Source organism: Rutidosis leptorrhynchoides, chromosome 3, assembly GCF_046630445.1.
Source record: "Rutidosis leptorrhynchoides isolate AG116_Rl617_1_P2 chromosome 3, CSIRO_AGI_Rlap_v1, whole genome shotgun sequence".
NCBI classification, from domain to species: domain Eukaryota; kingdom Viridiplantae; phylum Streptophyta; class Magnoliopsida; order Asterales; family Asteraceae; genus Rutidosis; species Rutidosis leptorrhynchoides.
Genome location: NC_092335.1, coordinates 602,671,770 through 602,679,002, shown reverse-complemented (window position 1 = coordinate 602,679,002; position 7,233 = coordinate 602,671,770). Strand labels below are relative to the sequence as shown.

The 7,233-nt window shown below is 33.0% G+C and overlaps 1 non-coding gene across 1 annotated transcript; it reads right to left on the bottom strand.

Annotated features, from left to right (window-relative positions):
* Positions 1-5,207: 5,207 nt before the first annotated feature.
* LOC139903372 (small nucleolar RNA R71) lies at positions 5,208-5,314 on the bottom strand. Its single transcript, XR_011778197.1, has one exon. It is a non-coding gene; the product is annotated as a small nucleolar RNA R71 (small nucleolar RNA).
* Between the last annotated feature and the right edge of the window lie 1,919 nt (positions 5,315-7,233).

The following is a 7,233-nucleotide window of genomic DNA, read 5'->3' as shown; positions in this document are numbered from 1 at the left end:
CGTTAAGTGTGGTCCACCGCATTGCTCACAACTGATTCGTATTGCGTAAATATCTTTAGTCATCTTTTCCATTCGTCTCTCGAAAGCATCTATTTTTGCGGAAACAGAATCAAAGTTATGGCTAGAATCGGCTCTAGCCGCTTTAGATGAATGAAAAATATCTTTTTCCTGATGCCACTCATGAGAGTGGGATGCTGTGTTATCAATGATCTTGTGAGCTTCGGTTGCGGTTTTCTTCATAATGGAACCACCAGCTGCTGTGTCGATGTCTTTTCGTGTGGTGATGTCGACGCCTTTATAGAAAATTTGCACTATTTGAAAAGTATCTAAACCGTGTTGAGGACATCCTCTTAACATCCTTCTGAATCTTGTCCATGCCTCATATAACGTTTCATTTGGCTTTTGCATGAGCGTGGCAACTTCTCCTTGAAGTCTCACGGCTTTAGATGCCGGAAAGAATCTTTGAAGAAATTTCTCAACTAAAATATCCCATGAGTCAATCGTTCCTTCAGGTAACGATTCTAACCAATCTTTGGCTTCTCATTTTTAAAGTCCATGGGAACAACATAAGATAAATAGTTTCATCCTCAACTTCTCGGATTTTAAATAGATTACAAATCCTATTAAAAGTTCGAAGATGTTCGTTTGGATCTTCTTTTGTTGTACCACCAAATTGGCACTGATTGGTGATCATGTGTAGGATTTGTCCTTTGATTTCAAAATCTGATGCTCTAACATCTGGCTGATTAATGGCGTGACCTTGGCCCGTGCGTGTGGCTCTCATTCGGTCTTCCATACTTTGAGGTTCCGTTACTTCCATAATTGAATTTGTTGAATTCGAATTACTAGAAGATTCTGATTTAACTATTTGTGGTTCAGGAGGAATGATTAGTGGTTCAGGATCTCTGAATTGTCCTTGAATATCCTCCGGGTTCTCAATTGTGAAGTCGGTTTCAAAAAATGGATTATCGGAAATTTGAATTGGAATACTTGGTCGACTAGATGACAATTCTAAAGAAAAATCAACGGCGGCAATATTGGATAGATGTCTTGATCGAGTTACAGGTGGTGAACGTATGAAAGGTGGTGAACGTTTTGCTCGGTGCATTCACCGAATATCCTATTAGTTATAAAAATAAAAATTATATAAGTTATCAAATTAATAGACTTTTCTTCTTTTGCCCACGTTTCTAATAGCCAATAGATGCAGCAGGGAGCCAGAACCCTTTAAATCGGAAGCTCACAACTCAGCCACTAACAAATCCAACTATTACTACGAACCAGAAAATTTGGATGTCTATCAATTTAACCGCTTAAAATAATTTATCGTTTGAAATTTTAGAGAGGAAATTGAAAATTCTATGTCCTAAAAACTAGAGCGTCGAGAAATAAAAAAGAAAAAGATTGCGTCGAAAAACGTCGAAAAAATAAAAGGTCGAAAAATAAAAATAAGAAAGTAGCGCGTCGAAACTTAAAAGGGCTTCTAAACGAAAAACGGCAATTACTTAAAATGATACTAAAATTTTTACACGGCGTCGCAAAAACGAACACATATTTCATAGCATTATCCCTCAAGAAAGACAAGATTTTAGTATCAATTGTTCTATTTACAAGTGATATTCGTTTAAATAATAAAAGGTGAAGACAAAAGGCAGATTCGATGATTTGAAGACGCAAACGACCAAAAAGCTAAAAAGTACAAAGTACAATCCAAGTGGTTCAATATATTGATGAGAATCGTTTAAAAATTACAAACGTACAAGCCGCAAAACGCAAAGTACAAGATATTAAATTATACGAAAAGGCGTTCAAAAATCCGGAACCGAGACATGAACCAACTTTCAACGCTCGACGCAGGAGATGAAAGTACAAGTCAACTATGCACAAGAATATAATATAATATTTAAATAATTTATAATAAGAATAATAATAAATAATAAAAAGTTGTTAATTGAGCATAGTTAAGGGGTCATAAGTGAAAATTTCAAATCAACATTTGCCTATAAAACGAGACTACGGAGAATGAAGAAAGACACACCTTTTTCCAATCTTCTTTCTCTATATATGTAATATATATATATTTATAATTTTAATTTTAATTTAAGTTTAATAATAATTGAGTTATTGTAAGAAATGTTTTACGGGTTTTAAAGTCGGAACTCTGTCCGTGTAACGCTACGCGATTATTCACCACTGTAAGCTATGTTCTTCCTTTTTAAATTAATGTCTCGTAACTAAGTTATTATTATGCTTTTTTGAGCCGAAGTAATCATGATGTTGGACTAAATATTAAAGATTGGGTTATTGGATTTTGTACCATAATTAGGGTATGGACAAAAGACCGACACTTGTGGACATCGGACCATGGACCATTAATAGATGGGGGGTATTGTCTAATCGAATGACAACTCTTTGGAGTCTGTCGAATCTATCTTCAAATTAGTTAATCTAATAATTATTAAATGATTATGCATGTCCTATTTAGTGACGTTTATACGACATCTTTTACAATCATTTAATTAATCAATTGGGTTGGGTAATTTATTATTCATTCTGGCCAAGTGGGTAAATTAATAATCATGGACTAATTAAAACAGTGGTGGATTACATACAAGGGTAATTGGTGTAATTGTTAACAAAGTATTAAGACCTTGGATTACACACAGTCGATAATCTGGTGTAATTATTAACAAAGTATTAAGACCTTGTTACAGTTCGAATCCCCAATTAGTTGGAATATTTGACTTCGGGTATAAGGTTAATTTGACGATCATTTTATAATTATGACCGATGAACTATTATGGGCAAAAACCAGATAGGTATCAAATAAATCCAGGACAAATGACAATTAATCCAGCATAATAAATTAAAATTAAAACATCAAACATCATGATTATGGAAGTTTAAATAAGCATAATTCTTTTATTGTATTTCTCATCGTACTTTCATTTACTCGCAATTTTATTTATTGATATTTTAATATTGTTATTTATTTTACGCATTTTAATTATCGTCATTTATCTGTACGCTTAAAATATAAAATCGACAAACCGGTCATTAAACGGTAAAAACCCCCAAAGTTACCTATAATTACTATATATCACTAAATCTAGTTTAACTACTTAATTAACTAATTTGACCTAGTAAGACACCCAATAATATTGTCTACGGATCGACCTCCCGGACTTTACCTTAGCTATATTATTACACGATAGGTATACTTGCCTTTTGTGTTTTAGTTTAATTTAGGTGATTTCCTGTAGTAAATAAATATAAAACTGATAGCCGTTTCATACACACCCTCTAGAACACATCAAGTTTTTGGCGCCGCTGTCGGGGACACTTTTTGTGTCTTCACGGGGTATTTAAGTTTTTTTTTAGTTTTTGATTGATTAAAGATATATTAATTTAAATATAATAATTTAATAAATATAATAATATAATAATATTGAAATAAAATATAATAATATAATAATATTGAAATAAAATATAATAATATAATAATAATTTTGAATCAAATTTGAATCGTAAAGTTTTAAAAAGTCGTATTTATTAAATACTTCAGGGGTATATTATGTAACTTATAATTAATAATTTCTATCATGTCGCTTTCATGTGAATAATAAATTAATTAATTTCGTTTCATTTACTATTCATTAATAGTAAATGAGTTAAAAAAAGTTTTTTAAAAAATAATAATAAAAAAATTATTAATTTCGTGAAAAAAAAGAAAAAAATAATTTTTTTTAAAAAAAAAAATTTTAAAATCCTTAAAAAAGAAATATTAAAATCTTTAAAAAATATAAAAATAAAATTTTTTTTTTAAAAAAAATTTAAAATCTATATATATATATATATATATATATATATATATATATATATATATATATATATATATATATAAGATTTTGTCTATAAATTTTAAATATATATATATTTATTTTAAGTTTTATTAACTTTAGATTTTTAGACTCTAGTTACAACTTTTAGTATTAAGTTTAGTTTTGCCATAGTTATTTTTATACTTTTAGATTTTTAGGCTTTGCCGTAAAATCCCTTAAGTGCTTTTTCTTTAGACTAAGATTTAGGTGGCTTAAAATTTTGCGACGCTGTGTTAAAATTTTAGTATCATTTTAAGTTATTGCCGTTTTTCGTTTAGAATCCCTTTTAAGTTTCGACGCGCTACTTTCTTATTATTATTTTTTGACCTTTTATTTTTTTTCTCGACGTTTTTCGACGCGCTTCTTTTTCTTTCTCATTTCTACGCTCTAGTTTTTAGGACATAGAATTTTCTATTTCTTCTCTAAAATTTAAAACGGAAAATTATTTTAAGCGATTAAATTGATAGACATCTAAATTTTCTAGTTCGTAGTAATAGTTGGATTTGTTAGTGGCGAGTTGTGGGCTTCCGATTTAAAGGGTCCTGGCTACCTGCTGCATCTATTGGCTATTTGAAACGTGGGCAAAATTAGAAAAGTCTATTAATTTGATAACTTATATAATTTTTATTTTTATAACTAATAGGATATTCAGTGAATGCACCGAGCAAAACGTTCACCACCTTTCATACGTTCACCACCTGTAACTCGATCAAGGTATCTAGCCAATATTGTTGCCGTTGATTTTTCTTTAGAATCATCATCAGTCGAACAAGTTCTCCAACTCAAATTTCCGATAATCCATTTTTTGAACCCGACTTCACAACTGAGAATCCGGAGGATATTGAAGGACAATTCCAAGATCCTGAACCACTAATCATTCCTCCTGAACCACAAATAGTTAAATCAGAATCTTCTAGTGATTCGAATTCAACAAATTCAATTATGGAAGTAACGGAACCTCAAAGTATGGAAGACCGAATGAGAGCCACACGCACGGGCCAAGGTCACGCCATTAATCAGCCAGATGTTAGAGCATCAGATTTTGAAATCAAAGGACAAATCCTACACATGATCACCAATCAGTGCCAATTTGGTGGTACAACAAAAGAAGATCCAAATGAACATCTTCGAACTTTTAATAGGATTTGTAATCTATTTAAAATCCGGGAAGTTGAGGATGAAACTATTTATCTTATGTTGTTCCCATGGACTTTAAAAGGAGAAGCCAAAGATTGGTTAGAATTGTTACCTGAAGGAACGATTGAATCATGGGATATTTTAGTTGAGAAATTTCTTCAAAGATTCTTTCCGGCATCTAAAGCCGTGAGACTTCAAAGAGAAATTGCCACGTTCGTGCAAAAGCCAAATGAAACGTTATATGAGGCATGGAAAAAATTCGGAAGGATGTTGAGAGGGTGTTCTCAACACGGTTTAGATACTTTTCAAATAGTGCAAATTTTCTATAAAGGCGTCGACATCGCCACACGAAAAGACATCGACACAGTAGCTGGTGGTTCCATTATGAAGAAAACCACAACCGAAGCTCACAAGATCATTGATAACACAGCATCCCACTCTCATGAGTGGCATCAGGAAAAAGATATTTTTCATTCATCTAAAGCGGCTAGAGCCGATTCTTGCCATAACTTTGATTCTGTTTCCGCAAAAATAGATGCTTTCGAGAGACGAATGGAAAAGATGACTAAAGATATTTACGCAATACGAATCAGTTGTGAGCAATGCGGTGGACCACACTTAACGAAAGATTGTAATGTTGAGCAAACGATGGAACAACGAGAGAATGTTTCCTACATAAACCAAAGGCCGGGAAATAATTATCAAAATAATTATCAACCGCCAAGGCCAAACTTTAATCGAAATCAAAACATTCTTTTACAATCCAAATGGAAACAATAATAACTCATACAACCAACATGGTCCGAATAACCAACCAACTCAAAACAACACTTTCAATCAACAAAGACATGGCTTGCATAAACCACCACAACAAACCGAAGAGAAAAAGTCAAATCTGGAAGAAGTGGTATTTAAGCTAGTTGAATCTCAAACACAATTTATTGAAACTCAAACCCAAACGAATGAGAGCTTGATCAGTCATTTAGAACTCAACAAGCTTCCATTTTGAATCTAGAAAAACAAGTAGGTACTCCTGTTAGATTGATGAGTGAAAGGGAACAAGGAAAGCTACCGAATTATAATGAAGTAAATCCTCAGAATGAAAATGTTAACATGGTATCAACAAATTCTAAAAAACCAACACCAGAAGATGGGAAAGTTTTAGATGTGAGTAACAATGAAGAAGTTACAACACCACCACCACCCGAGTATATAAAGCCAGTGGTGGCACCATACAAAACACCCATCCCGTTTCCAAGAAAAGGAGTTGAGTATGAGCAAGTGATAGGTAATAAAGTTTGTGATACCTTTGGAAAAAAGAAGAAGAAGAATAAGAATAAGAAAGTGCAAGAAACAAATACCGTAGAAGTAAACCCGGTGAAGACAGTTCCACCAAAACCTCCACCTATGGTAGGTGATCCGGGTGAATTTATTGTTCCTTGTCTACTAACTCCACTTAGGGTAGGTGATCTGGGTGAATTTATTGTTCCTTATCTACTAAGTGACTGTGTCATGTATGATGCACTAGCAGATTTACGTGCAAGTGTGAGTGTTATGCCTCTTTCATTATATAAGAGATTAGGAGTAGGTGAGTTAAGTCCAACGGATATAAGTGTTCGACTCCTTGATCAAACCATTAAGCACCCAGTTGGAATTGCTGACAACTTACCCGTTCAAGTAGGTAATTTAACCTTTCTAGTCGAATTCATTGTCATTGATATAGAAGAGGACCCAAACATTCCTCTAATTTTAGGTCGACCATTCTTAGCGTCCACCGGGGCGTTATTTGATGTAAGAAAGGGTAGAATGACACTTAGTAATGATGAGAAATCGATCACCTTTATGATTCGAAAGTCTAAATCTCCACTAACCAAAACCGTTGAACCAGCAAAAACGATTGGTAAGAACCATGTTGTTTTACCAACTCCAACGGTAGTGCTCAACAATAATAAAATGCCTAAGTGTGGGGAAAATGAAGTAACACCTAATGATGACCTGATAACAAAGAACCCCATTGTTGATACGAAATTAAATGATCCCGTTATTAATAGTTCAATGAAGAAACTTATTAAACGAATTCGCGATGCTAGAACCAAGGGGAACTTTAAGTTATGTAACCGGTTAGTATCCAATCTGTCGCCTAAAGAAAAGGCGAAACCAGTTGAATTTGTGCATATTACACAGGAATCCGACCAATGGCTTAAAGCAAAAGTCA